General features: G+C 44.7%; 1 protein-coding gene across 3 annotated transcripts in view; it reads left to right on the forward strand.

The window, feature by feature from the left end:
- Window positions 1-38: 38 nt before the first annotated feature.
- The window catches only part of RABGAP1 (RAB GTPase activating protein 1), an 885,283-nt gene continuing 870,288 nt past the window's right edge, over window positions 39-15,033 (forward strand). Inside the window, exon 1 of one of the 3 annotated variants that reach the window (XM_069241548.1) lies at window positions 39-141. The gene's annotated coding sequence lies outside the window, so the exon portion shown is untranslated. Of the gene's footprint in view, window positions 189-15,033 lie in introns of all 3 variants that reach the window. The other 2 variants (XM_069241547.1, XM_069241549.1) reach the window with 2 other exon arrangements.

The raw sequence follows: 15,033 nt of genomic DNA on the forward strand, positions 1-15,033 counted from the left end.
GTTCAATCCCGGGCCACCTTACACTTTAGAAGAGCCGCCCTCAGCCAGACATATCCCAAAACATGGTCAGCTGTGGGATTGGTTCTTATGCGACCCGGAAGTGCTAAATTTACAGATATATGATATCCGTTAAAAGACCAGGTACGGGCGAGAGATGTAATACTGATTTCACAGCACAGACCATCCGTGTAAGTGGTGGATTGGTGGTCATCGGGGCATGGTTAGGATGCCGTGGGGGGATGGGGAGCTGGAGGTTTTGTGACCACTCCTCCTGGTCCCGTGTCAGCAGTATGGCTAATATGTATATCCGTTTGGTGTTATTTCAGACCACATATTCTACAGGTTATTTACTAAACTTTCCTAGGTGTGTATGGGGTTCCAACAATGAACCAGGTCATTGGGACGTTGGTCTGTATCGTTTCTTTCGAATAGGTTTGACCTGCTTGTCGTTCGCAGCTGTAGACTCATGTTGTTGATTTTGTTTCCCAGGCTGAACGGTCTTGGATAACAGTCTTGCCCAGTGGCCCTTCGTTTCCATATTCAGTCTCTCTGTCTAGTTGCCCAAGTTTACCTATTTGTTTTTTTTTAAAAAGTTGATTTGATTTGTGTAGAGTTTAACTGCTTATTCAGCGAGTGGTGATGGTTTTCTGCTTTCAGATATCGTTACGGCACATGGGTAAAATCTGTGGGGGTGGGGTGGGGGCTCTCCAGGAGATATAGTAAGGTGGCCCTCGTTCTGCCGAACTAGGCTTCTATGTACATAACATTCTTTATATGCAAAATAAGTACAGTTCTAACTACCTGTGCTTATAATACACCGAACCCTGAAACACGTTTAAAATACGTTGTCTTCTCTAATTAGTTATTTATGTAGTGTCGTGCCATCATGTTCCAGGAGAGTCAATTCTTGACCTAATCAGCAGCTGGTAACTTTATTTCTGTATCACACCTTGTATGTTAAAGCCATAAACATTACAAAGAGCCCATTCATGAACGTAATGAAGGCAGGAGTAGCCTTGAGTTGTATTATTGTTTTAGTTTGAAGTAAAATACTTCAAATTGTATTATAGTGTTTACTCACTCTTTATATTTTGATAGCTTATGCGAACGTACAAGGCGTGTGAGTACAAGTAAAGCGGGGCAGGAGGATTATAACCATAATCTATCTATTTCTACTTTACCATTAGAACACAACACGTACAGAAAGGTAAATGAACACATTTATTACGTCGCATCTTAAACTTTAAAATCACTGTTAAACTCTTTTACTTGACACGTTTAGCTACATTCCAAATTTGACATTATTGTTGGTTGCAAGGCTGGGCTTCCTTATCCTTGGCTTTCCTTATTAAATTAGCTTTCATTTTTTAATGTTGTATTGTCTTCAGCACATACATTATTACATTTAATCTGAATACACTTGAATAACTTGTTAAACCTAATTTAGTGGGTAAGTTGTGCTCCCCTCTTTCTTTGATGTGCTTTTTTTTTTTTTTTTTTTTTTTTTTAACGTGACGTATCCCTTGACCCCTTTCATTCCTTCCACTTTCCGTGCTCTCATATAGGCCTCTATTGTCTGTTCATTCTGTGAAAAATGATTTGCCTACGATGGCATTTTTATTGAAGATTCTCTACCTAAGATCTACTCGCTGTCTGACTAGCTATGCCAGGTCTCAGTTTTTGTTATAATTGGAACGTATCCGGGGCTTCTCATGAGCAAATTGATTTCTATTCACGAGAGGCCTCGCGTTTGAGGATTTTTTTTAAAGTGGTGTCTGAGTGGAGTAGATGCTGCTTCATTTTTCCACTTTTTCATTAGGATCAGTTTTTTGTTCAGCTAACGTTTTTCATCCACGAGAGCCAAACTTTTATTTTACTGGTTCTTCTCGGAACAGTATTGCAATTATATTGTTTATTAAAGCGAAGTTCTTTTTGTTTATTTTTTTAGCTGCTTTCCAGGTGTGTCTTGCCATCTTACCATTAAATTTTTCTGACTTGTTTACCGCCGGACAATTTTTATGCAATTTTGGGGTGTACTTTATTAGGTCTCAGACAATGGCAGATTTAGCTGTCTATTGCCGATCGTTCATGCTGTCATTAAGTATACAGGGCATTAGCATATCGAGGATATTTACACACTGTACCACTGACAAACACTATGGCTTCTTAGTGATATGAAGTACTGCATACAGTTTAGCATGCTTGTTTTAATGGCACAATGTATGGCAGACTGTGTATTAACGACATATGTTCAGAATCCAAGCCATATGAGTTGCATTTGCTAAGGCTTGTTTTGAAATTGTTTTCTTGTTACATATCATCTATCTTCAGTTTAGCAAGCTCTTTTCCCCCATTGCTCCTTATGTCAGTGTGTTTTTTCTGTTCTGTTTACTAGGAACACAGAGATATGAGACTCATACTTTTAATCTAGTGTTTGTCTTTCTTAGTTTTGTCAAAGCGAAATTTGTCTGAAAGATAAACAGTCCATACACTGTCATTGTGATGAAGAGCAGCAAATGTTTATTTGCTTAAACCCAAGGAGGAAGACGCACACAGTGGCGCACTGTGGGTATTTCAAGCTTCTCAAGTTGGGAGGAACCTTTTATATGTTTCAACACTCATTTGTTTGCATTACAAGCACTATTTCATCATCTACAAGCACCTGCAAGGCCTATAATTGACAGAAAAACCTTTTTAAGAAAAACAAGCTTAACAGTAGGGTAAATTAGGACAATGACCTCTTATCTTAATTTCGAGGCCCCTGTTTGAGGCAAATTGCATTTCATATGTAGCAACCTAGCCTCCCTACAGGTCACATTCCGGTTACATGGAGTAAAAAGCTATAATTTTGGAACACATACCATTTATCTTAACTAAAAAGTACTATTCTCCCAAAATGTCAGCCAAAAATAAAAATAGTCAAGAGTCTTCTAAAGGCCCCCAAAAACCTGCACAGGAGGGTGGGCCCAGAGCCTCTTCACAAACCAATCCTGGGTACAAGGGTAAAAACTTTGATCCCAAAAAGGCCTGGTGTCGAAACTGTAGTCAGTCTGGACACCAAACTGGAGACAAGGCCTGTCCCAAGAAAAGTTCCACTCCAATCCAGGTAACACTGGAATGGCTAGTCTCCAAGTGGGATCAACAGTGTGCCCAGGGCAAATCAGGGTCCACACTGAAGCTACTCTAGTCTCTGAGGGTGGGGTGGATTTAGCCACACTAGCTGCCTGGCCCCCTAACATGCAAAAATACAGGCAGCAGCTCTTTATTAATGGGGCAAGTGTAGAGGGCCTGAGGGATACAGGTGCCAGTGTCACCATGGTGACAGAAAAACTGGTTTCCCCTGGCCAATACCTGACTGGAAAAACTTATACAGTCACCAATGCTGACAATCAAACTAAAGCACATCCCATGGCAATGGTAACTTTAGAATGGGGAGGGGTCAATGGCCTGAAACAGGTGGTGGTCTCCTCAAACATCCCAGTAGACTGTCTGCTTGGAAATGACCTGGAGTCCTCAGCATGGGCTGAGGTAGAACTAAAAACCCATGCAGCCATGCTGGGTATCCCTGAACTGGTGTGTGTAAAAGCAAGAGCACAATGCAAGGCACAGGGTGAAAAAGTAGAGCTGGAGTCTGGAAAAATGGCCCAGCCTACCAAGAGAAAAGGAAAGTCAGTTGGGAAACCAACTGCAACACAGTCAGAAAAAGGGAACCTCTCTTCTCAGGAAGAAGTTCTGCCCTCTGAGGGAACTGAGCCTTTGGAACTTGAACCTTATCAGGTTGAGCTCTTAGGCCCAGGGGGACCCTCAAGGGAGGAGCTGTGTAAGGGACAAGAAACCTGTCCCTCTCTTGAAGGCCTTAGGCAGCAAGCTGCTGAAGAGTCCAAGGGCAAGAAAAATGGAACACATAGGGTCTATTGGGAAGATGGACTCCTGTACACTGAGGCCAGAGACCCCAAACCTGGTGCCACTAGGAGAGTGGTAGTGCCTCAGTCGTTCAGAGAGTTTATTCTGACCTTAGCCCATGATATTCCCCTTGCTGGGCATTTGGGACAAACCAAGACGTGGGAGAGGTTAGTCAACCACTTCTACTGGCCCAATATGTTCCAGAAGGTTAAGGAGTTTTGCCTCTCCTCCCCACCTGTCAATCCAGTGGTAAGACAGGTGGGCACCCAAAGGCCCCCCTTATTCCACTTCCAGTGGTGGGGGTCCCCTTTGAAAGAGTGGGTGTGGACATAGTTGGTCCACTGGAACCTCCCACAGCCTCAGGAAATATGTACATCCTAGTAGTAGTGGATCATGCTACTAGGTATCCTGAAGCTATTCCCCTTAGGTCGACTACTGCCCCTGCAGTAGCCAAGGCCCTCATTGGTATCTTTACCAGAGTGGGTTTTCCTAAGGAGGTGGTGTCTGACAGAGGTACCAACTTCATGTCAGCATACCTAAAACACATGTGGAATGAGTGTGGAGTGACTTACAAATTCACTACACCATACCATCCACAAACTAATGGCTTAGTTGAGAGATTCAACAAGACATTAAAGGGCATGATCATGGGGCTCCCAGAAAAACTCAAAAGGAGATGGGATGTCCTCTTGCCATGTCTGCTTTTCGCTTACAGAGAGGTGCCACAGAAGGGAGTAGGATTCTCACCCTTTGAACTTCTGTTTGGCCATCCTGTAAGGGGACCACTTGCTCTTGTTAAAGAAGGCTGGGAGAGACCTCTTCATGAGCCTAAACAAGACATAGTGGACTATGTACTTGGCCTTCGCTCTAGAATGGCAGAGTACATGGAAAAGGCAACCAAAAACCTTGAGGCCAGCCAACAGCTCCAGAAGTTTTGGTATGACCAAAAGGCTGCACTGGTTGAGTTCCAACCAGGGCAGAAAGTCTGGGTTCTGGAGCCTGTGGCTCCCAGGGCACTCCAGGACAAATGGAGTGGCCCTTACCCAGTGCTAGAGAGGAAGAGTCAGGTCACCTACCTGGTGGACCTGGGCACAAGCAGGAGCCCCAAGAGGGTGATCCATGTGAACCGCCTGAAACTCTTCCATGACAGGGCTGATGTGAATCTGTTGATGGTAACAGATGAGGATCAGGAGGCAGAGAGTGAACCTCTCCCTGATCTTCTGTCATCAGACCCAAAAGATGGCTCAGTAGATGGAGTGATCTACTCAGACACCCTCTCTGGCCAACAGCAAGCTGATTGTAGGAGAGTCCTACAACAGTTTCCTGAACTCTTCTCCTTAACCCCTGGTCAGACACACCTGTGTACCCATGATGTGGACACAGGAGACAGCATGCCTGTCAAAAACAAAATCTTTAGACAGTCTGACCATGTTAAGGAAAGCATCAAGGTGGAAGTCCACAAGATGCTGGAATTGGGAGTAATTGAGCGCTCTGACAGCCCCTGGGCTAGCCCAGTGGTCTTAGTCCCCAAACCTCACACCAAAGATGGAAAGAAAGAGATGAGGTTTTGTGTGGACTACAGAGGGCTCAATTCTGTCACCAAGACAGATGCTCATCCAATTCCTAGAGCTGATGAGCTCATAGATAAATTAGGTGCTGCCAAATTCTTAAGTACCTTTGACTTGACAGCAGGGTACTGGCAAATAAAAATGGCACCTGGAGCAAAAGAGAAAACAGCATTCTCCACACCTGATGGGCATTATCAGTTTACTGTTATGCCCTTTGGTTTAAAGAATGCCCCTGCCACCTTCCAAAGGTTGGTGAATCAATTCCTTGCTGGCTTGGAGTCCTTTAGCACAGCTTATCTTGATGATATTGCTGTCTTTAGCTCCACCTGGCAGGATCACCTGGTCCACCTGAAGAAGGTTTTGAAGGCTCTGCAATCTGCAGGCCTCTCTATCAAGGCATCCAAATGCCAGATAGGGCAGGGAACAGTGGTTTACTTGGGCCACCTTGTAGGTGGAGGCCAAGTTCAGCCACTCCAACCCAAGATCCAGACTATTCTGGACTGGGTAGCTCCAAAAACCCAGACTCAAGTCAGGGCATTCCTTGGCTTGACTGGGTATTACAGGAGGTTTGTGAAGGGATATGGATCCATTGTGACAGCCCTCACTGAACTCACCTCCAAGAAAATGCCCAAGAAAGTGAACTGGACTGTGGAATGCCAACAGGCCTTTGACACCCTGAAACAAGCAATGTGCTCAGCACCAGTTCTAAAAGCTCCAGATTATTCTAAGCAGTTCATTGTGCAGACAGATGCCTCTGAACATGGGATAGGGGCAGTTTTGTCCCAAACAAATGATGATGGCCTTGACCAGCCTGTTGCTTTCATTAGCAGGAGGTTACTCCCCAGGGAGCAGCGTTGGAGTGCCATTGAGAGGGAGGCCTTTGCTGTGGTTTGGTCCCTGAAGAAGCTGAGACCATACCTCTTTGGGACTCACTTCCTAGTTCAAACTGACCACAGACCTCTCAAATGGCTGATGCAAATGAAAGGTGAAAATCCTAAACTGTTGAGGTGGTCCATCTCCCTACAGGGAATGGACTTTATAGTGGAACACAGACCTGGGACTGCCCATGCCAATGCAGATGGCCTTTCCAGGTTCTTCCACTTAGAAAATGAAGACTCTCTTGGGAAAGGTTAGTCTCATCCTCTTTCGTTTGGGGGGGGGGGGTTGTGTAAGGAAATGCCTCCTTGGCATGGTTGCCCCCTGACTTTTTGCCTTTGCTGATGCTATGTTTACAATTGAAAGTGTGCTGAGGCCTGCTAACCAGGCCCCAGCACCAGTGTTCTTTCCCTAGCCTGTACTTTTGTATCCACAATTGGCAGACCCTGGCATCCAGATAAGTCCCTTGTAACTGGTACTTCTGGTACCAAGGGCCCTGATGCCAAGGAAGGTCTCTAAGGGCTGCAGCATGTCTTATGCCACCCTGGAGACCTCTCACTCAGCACAGACACACTGCTTGCCAGCTTGTGTGTGCTAGTGAGGACAAAACGAGTAAGTCGACATAGCACTCCCCTCAGGGTGCCATGCCAGCCTCTCACTGCCTATGCAGTATAGGTAAGACACCCCTCTAGCAGGCCTTACAGCCCTAAGGCAGGGTGCACTATACCATAGGTGAGGGTACCAGTGCATGAGCATGGTACCCCTACAGTGTCTAGACAAAACCTTAGACATTGTAAGTGCAGGGTAGCCATAAGAGTATATGGTCTGGGAGTCTGTCAAACACGAACTCCACAGCACCATAATGGCTACACTGAAAACTGGGAAGTTTGGTATCAAACTTCACAGCACAATAAATGCACACTGATGCCAGTGTACATTTTATTGCAAAATACACCCCAGAGGGCACCTTAGAGGTGCCCCCTGAAACTTAACTGACTGTCTGTGTAGGCTGACTAGTTCCAGCAGCCTGCCACACCAGAGACATGTTGCTGGCCCCATGGGGAGAGTGCCTTTGTCACTCTGAGGCCAGTAACAAAGCCTGCACTGGGTGGAGATGCTAACACCTCCCCCAGGCAGGAGCTGTGACACCTGGCGGTGAGCCTCAAAGGCTCACCCCTTTGTCACAGCCCAGCAGGGCACTCCAGCTTAGTGGAGTTGCCCGCCCCCTCCGGCCACGGCCCCCACTTTTGGCGGCAAGGCTGGAGGGAACAAAGAAAGCAACAAGGAGGAGTCACTGGCCAGTCAGGACAGCCCCTAAGGTGTCCTGAGCTGAAGTGACTCTAACTTTTAGAAATCCTCCATCTTGCAGATGGAGGATTCCCCCAATAGGGTTAGGATTGTGACCCCCTCCCCTTGGGAGGAGGCACAAAGAGGGTGTACCCACCCTCAGGGCTAGTAGCCATTGGCTACTAACCCCCCAGACCTAAACACGCCCTTAAATTTAGTATTTAAGGGCTACCCTGAACCCTAGAAAATTAGATTCCTGCAACTACAAGAAGGACTGCCTAGCTGAAAACCCCTGCAGAGGAAGACCAGAAGACAACTGCCTTGGCTCCAGAAACTCACCGGCCTGTCTCCTGCCTTCCAAAGATCCTGCTCCAGCGACGCCTTCCAAAGGGACCAGCGACCTCGACATCCTCTGAGGACTGCCCCTGCTTCGAAAAGACAAGAAACTCCCGAGGACAGCGGACCTGCTCCAAGAAAGGCTGCAACTTTGTTTCAAGAAGCAGCTTTAAAGAACCCTGCAACTCCCCGCAAGAAGCGTGAGACTTGCAACACTGCACCCAGCGACCCCGACTCGGCCGGTGGAGAACCAACACCTCAGGGAGGACCCCCGGACTACTCTACGACTGTGAGTACCAAAACCTGTCCCCCCTGAGCCCCCACAGCGCCGCCTGCAGAGGGAATCCCGAGGCTTCCCCTGACCGCGACTCTCTGAAACCTAAGTCCCGACGCCTGGAAAAGACCCTGCACCCGCAGCCCCCAGGACCTGAAGGACCGGACTTTCACTGCAGAAGTGACCCCCAGGAGTCCCTCTCCCTTGCCCAAGTGGAGGTTTCCCCGAGGAAGTCCCCCTTGCCTGCCTGCAGCGCTGAAGAGATCCCTTGATCTCTCATTGACTTACATTGCGAACCCGACGCTTGTTCTAACACTGCACCCGGCCGCCCCCGCGCCGCTGAGGGTGAAATTTCTGTGTGGGCTTGTGTTCCCCCCGGTGCCCTACAAAACCCCCCTGGTCTGCCCTCCGAAGACGCGGGTACTTACCTGCAAGCAGACCGGAACCGGGGCACCCCCTTCTCTCCATTGGAGCCTATGCGTTTTGGGCACCACTTTGAACTCTGCACCTGACAGTCCCTGAGCTGCTGGTGTGGTAACTTTGGGGTTGCTCTGAACCCCCAACGGTGGGCTACCTTGGACCAAGAACTGAACCCTGTAAGTGTCTTACTTACCTGGTAAAACTAACAACAACTTACCTCCCCCAGGAACTGTGAAAATTGCACTGTGTCCACTTTTAAAATAGCTATTTGTGAATAACTTGAAAAGTATACATGCAATTGAAATGATTCAAAGTTCCTAATGTACTTACCTGCAATACCTTTCAAACAAGATATTACATGTTACATTTGAACCTGTGGTTCTTAAAATAAACTAAGAAAAGATATTTTTCTATACAAAACCTATTGGCTGGATTTGTCTCTGAGTGTGTGTACCTCATTTATTGTCTATGTGTATGTACAACAAATGCTTAACACTACTCCTTGGATAAGCCTACTGCTCGACCACACTACCACAAAATAGAGCATTAGTATTATCTATTTTTACCACTATTTTACCTCTAAGGGGAACCCTTGGACTCTGTGCATGCTATTCCTTACTTTGAAATAGCACATACAGAGCCAACTTCCTACAGTGCTCTTGCAGGATGTTAATTGCAAATTATCCAATTATTTTCTTAGGTTTCTCAGAGTTCAGGGTTACAAAGCATACACAGAGTTGGGATAGGAGGGCCTTGTATGCCCACACTCTTGCACCTGCATGTTATAATAAATTAATTCAGCAAGACTAAAGCTTTGTATCTTATCTTAAGTGGCATTTTTCACAGGAATATGAGCATGTCTTTGCAAACTAGTCTAAAAGCACAAAAATGGAGAATCTATTGCTAATGTTTGAACAATGGTTAAAATCTATAGGTCTATTTATTTTCTTCTTTCACAGTTTCTTGAAGAAAATATTGCATGTTATTCCAACTTTGCAAATGTGTTCCTCATTGTATTGTGTTATTGGTAATTTATGTCAGCCTTTGTGTTCCTTGGAGTACTCAATCCCTTTAATGTTGTTCAGCTTTCTATATCTGTTATTAAACATGTCTCGTTTGCTCTGTATTGTGCTTCACTCCCATTTCAGGAATGGGTTCCTTGCTATGACCAGGATGAATGCTGTGGTGCACTGAATGATTGTGAAATGCGTACTTCAGTATGTGCATAACCATGCTGTTGCATACAACATTTCTGTCAAGTTAGTCTACATTGTCTTGGTGTCTTCTCTAAACTCCTTGTATGAATTTCAGTAGCTATGCCTGTATATATGTTTTTATGTATCCATTTCACTCTACATATTTGGAGGGCTTGGAAAATGTAGTGATTGAAGTATATTAATCATCTTGATAGTTTCTCTTAGTTCAAAATGGAAGTCACATAGGTATTTCAATGTCTTTGTTAACTTCAGCAGTGTGCATATTGTTCCATTGTAAAGTTATCTTATTTTTTTTTTAACCGGAATGCAAAATATTCTACTCATTATTGAACCGATTGGAATGGCTTATTTTCCCTGATGACTCTTGTGTAACTCTATTTCCTGTTAAAGATTTTCAAACCTCTTTTTTTATTTTATTTTTCGCATAAGTTACAATCAATCATCTTGCATTGTAAAGTATTATTCGACTATCTTGTACGCTTCAGATTTTTATCTTGAAGGTTCAGCAGAAGTAAACAACCAAACTGTGAACTGAACAGGTATACAAGCGGGTCTTATCTTGGGTTCTAGTCTGCTGCAGTTTATTTAGGGCTGTAGGGATTGAACAGGTCATGACCATCTGGGCCCAGCCACAGGTAGATTAGCTGTTGTCTCTGGGACCAGTAGGCACCAACCTATGTGGGTCGCTCCTCTACCATCTCTTGAGTGCTGTCTGTAGACCCTGCGATGTTGCAGGCATCTGTTTGGTTAGTATATGAATGACTGATTGTAGGGCTTCTCTGAATATGATCAAGAGAGGTTGCCTTCATGTTCTGCTCGCTGCCTCCCTACCGAGGGCTTCCTCCTCCGCACTTGCCCGGTACTCCACTTCTCCTTTCCACCTGACATAGGTCATACCTTGTGCTAATTTTCAGGCTCTGGCAATCTGTTTCGTGACTAAGGCCAGGCTAAATCCAGCAGTTTATTGCCTGATTGATTTGTTGTCGGTCTGTGCAACCCTCCCAGCAAATAGACCTCTGGTACCAGCTCCAGTGTTCTGCTCAGATTCCCCCACCCCAACCCCCAAAATGTTTGACAATATTAACCCAGTAAGGTTCCATCTCAGGGCACCTCCAAACCATATGCAGAAAGCAAGCTGACTGCGTCAAGCATCTGGACAGTAGCTAGGCTCTCCACCATCATCCCTTCCCCCATGCAGGCCGCCACTTGTCTTGGGTGGGAGATATGTTTGATGGAGGAAATTAAATTGTGTGAACTTTAGCTGTATGTTATATGACACTTTTTTGTGTATTCCAAAATCCAGTACTACTACTTATCTGTGATTTTGTGCCCTAAGTCTGCCTCCCGTTTTGCCTTGCCCTTAAGTGGTTGTCTTAATAACATGGTGTTGAGTGCATTATATAGCTGTGTAATAATGTGTTTACTGCCTCCAATCATTCTGAGTAAATTCAGGACATCATATTTTGTGGGGCATCCCTTTTTCAGATCCCACAGTTGTGTGAAGGTTTGGGTTACAACCATGTACGTAAAAAAATTGCCCAGGACGGAGATCATAGTCCTCTATTAGTTGGTCCATAGTCAGGGTCTCTATATTTTGGTAGCATTCCCCTACTGTCACAGTGTGGTTCAGTCCATTGTGTCAGATGTGTGGCCTTGAGCAACAAAGTTGTTCCTGCCCCTAAGAGGCCTGCCAGTGGCATTGCCAGCAAGTAAAGGGGGTAGTGTCATCAGTTTATTACATTTCCTCCAGCTCATCCGCACTATGGACAGTAATATCGGTGTAGTCTGTGGTGCTGGTTTCTGTACCAGCAAGAGGGCCACCAGGGTTCTCTTACTGGGGTCATTACACACCTGACCCAGCTTGCCTCTCCCCTCACCATCCAGACAGGTGGCTATCCACTGCAGGTGTGCTGCTAGATGATAGAACTCGAAGTCCGGGACACCAAGGCTTCCAGAAGTAATGGCTGCATTTGATGGCATTGGCGTGCGTCGTCATCATCAGATCACTAATATGAGGTTGGGGGTGGCTGTGGAAGCACTTCAGCTGCCATCCTGGGTGGGTGTTTATAGGGGTGGCTCATGGAGGAGTACCAGCGCTTCCCCCGTGGATGGGAGCGAGGATGGAACAGGTCAGTCCTCAGCAAAAGCCCACCATGGCTGAGGACTGAACCGTTCCGTCCTCTGCACGCAACAGATCAAAACACAGGTCCTCTCTGGTTCCAACAATCAACTCTGTGTTCCATCTTAGTTTACTAGTAGTTTGTGGGATGGGAAGCGGGATCTACAAATGGTGTCTCTCAAACATTCCTGGTAGGATTCGAGTCAGTCATCTGTTACCCACCAGAGGGACCTCATTTACTGGACCTTCTTTCCTGTGGCTCTTTGTTTGCTGATTTTTGCTATCCGTCTACTGTGTCCCAGATGGTTTCCGTGGAGTTAAAAAAAAAAAACCAGAATGTGATCCACCACCTTTGACCTTTTTGATGTGTTCTTTGTACCTCATTGAAGGAAACCTCTATGTCACAATAATTCAAAGAAACTAGCTAGTATAGCGCATTGGGGGGGGGGGGGGGGGGGGGGGTTAGCTGGGGAACTTTGTTTTGGAAATGGTACTAGCAATCCAGGAGCTCTTTTTATGGAAAAATGTTTAGAAAGTCCATTAGATTCAAAGGTCCCTAGAATCCATTTTTCTAGAAAAAATCCCCCTTAGAAAGTGTAAATTGTTTGTGTGAACCCCTCCTTTCAGTGCATTGACGGTTGTTCATAGCAGCACCCTTGCAGTCACTTAGAGCTAAATAATGGAGGCATGTATGTGAGACATGTTATTAATGATTGTTTCAATGCATCTTCAGTTGTATTTGTAATGTTGAGTACCTTTCTAAGGTCTGCTCTGATAAGCCATTAAATGGGGACAGTATCTATTTTGTGCTCTACTGCTACCCACAATTATTTTCTTCACCTTTTCAGAATGAGAAGGAGATGATTGTTTACTGGGATCTGGCATATCCGACATGGTTGTATATATTGCAGAAGCTGGCCGGCTTGAGAAATTTTATTTGTCTAGACTGACCATATTTACACAATGTTACCTGAGGGTTGTTTGTATCTAGCAATGTATTGGTTTTATGAGATTAGATCGAGGACTCTTGAAACTTGCTTCCAACAGAATCCTAGATTAATCAGTAGCACCCGTGGTATCACTTTCACTCTACTTGCTTATAATAGCAATTCACCTTCCAGGAGAATTAAATAAGATGGCAATCTAACAATGTAGTCGCCTTCACTTAAAAAGGGCAGAGGTTTAACTTCTTGAGGTTAGACCAGTGTAGTTGTAAAGCCTTAACAAATTGTCATTTTTTTATTATTTTTTTTAAAAATTTGAAGTATTGGCTTTGCCCAAGATTTGCATCTAGGGTTCTGCAGCTTTATGCTGCACTAGGATATCACACTTGCTATGTGATGCATTGAGATTGTTCAGATTTAAACTCATTATTAACATTGGAGTCTTATCACAGACAGGCTGTGCAACATCCCTACATGGCTGGTTGCCAAAGAGAGATTAAGATGTGAGAGAGAGAGATAGATACTTGGGAAAAGTGGAAGGAGACGAGGAAGAATAGCTGTATATCTCAAGAGCACTGTGGTGAGCAACTCGAAAAGCAAGTCTGCTGACTGCAGTAACTCCCTGCATGAAGCTTATTATTGGCCTCTGCATTTGTCATTGAACCCAAAAGCTGCTATGGCTTACTGCAACTTGTTGGGGGGAGGGTGGCAGGAGGCTCTCCCATACGTCAGTGGCATTAACAGATGTGATGTCCATTTAGTCTCTGCCTTCCCAAGCCCATTTTATTCTTCAAATACTTTGCATGCTAAACTACACCTTTGCTGATCCCTATTTGCATGGGAACTATGAAGAGATTCTGCTGCCATAACTATGCATAAACTGGTAGCCTAGTCCCCTTGTTCACTTCCCTCTGAAAACTGCACAGTGCTGCAGCCTCGAGTAACATGCCACACTGTGGGATTGCAGTTACTTGCACCAATCTGTATTTTGGTTATATGTCCTAGATTGCTCTTGTTGCAACAGAATGTTAGCCTCTGTATACATGGACCTGCAGTGACACACATTTAGTTACTGAACATATGCAATACTAATTGAAGCAACTGTGGTTTATGTTGTGAGACATTGCAAAGTTAGTAAGCATATTTCCATAGCTGCAAATAGTCTTAAATGTTTTAAGAAGTACCAGGAGTGTGTGTACAATATGTTGCGAGACGTGCATGTGTTTTACTGAATTACTGCTTCTCTGGTCTCCAAACACACATCAAAAGATGATCACTACAAACACTTACATTGCCTTTTGTATTTTATTGACACTGTAGATTGTGTTTGAATGTTCAGCTCCCTGTGAAGGTGTTAAGATTTGTGACCAGGGGCTCATTAGCCTTGGTAGTGGGCCAATCCATTCAGGTATTTTTAAGTGGTCTATCCTTATCAACGTTTTAAGTAAACACTACCATTGGGGAATGTTTGTTTCCTGAATTACTGCTCTTCTGGTCTTCAAACACTGCTGCATATTAAAAAATTGAATGTCTAGCCCTACAAAGACATACATTTATGTTAGTATTTTACTGCAGGGGCCAGTTTGGTACCAGTACTGACCATTAAGTAGTCGTTCTGCGTGGGATTTGTTCCCCAGCTGCTGGAAAGTTAGTCTTCATTTCAGTTTCTAACAATATCCACTCTGAAGGCATGGCTAATGGTGTTCCAGGACATATGGGCAGTGGAGAACCAAAACAACATGTTATGTACCATTGAAGAATTTAATTTCTCACCTAGGAAATATAATCTACATGCTAACTCTGACTTGAAGTCTTCTTTAAACGTTTAGGAGTAGCCAAGGTCAACGAAAGAGGGGCACAAAAAACATGCATGGACAGATGTTTTTTCTACTCCACTGTTTGATTTACAGGGACTATTTGACTTGTGTGTTTTTTTTTTTTTTTAAACCGAGCAGACCTGTTAATTTTAACAAACTTTGCATGTGGTCCTGATACTATAAAGTCTTACAATTTTACTTCAGTAGGATTTGTGTCAACTAAATATAGTCTACCTGATGGTACATAGGTAACAATACCAGACTCACAGATT

This window comes from Pleurodeles waltl, chromosome 6, assembly GCF_031143425.1.
Source record: "Pleurodeles waltl isolate 20211129_DDA chromosome 6, aPleWal1.hap1.20221129, whole genome shotgun sequence".
Lineage (NCBI taxonomy): Eukaryota > Metazoa > Chordata > Amphibia > Caudata > Salamandridae > Pleurodeles > Pleurodeles waltl.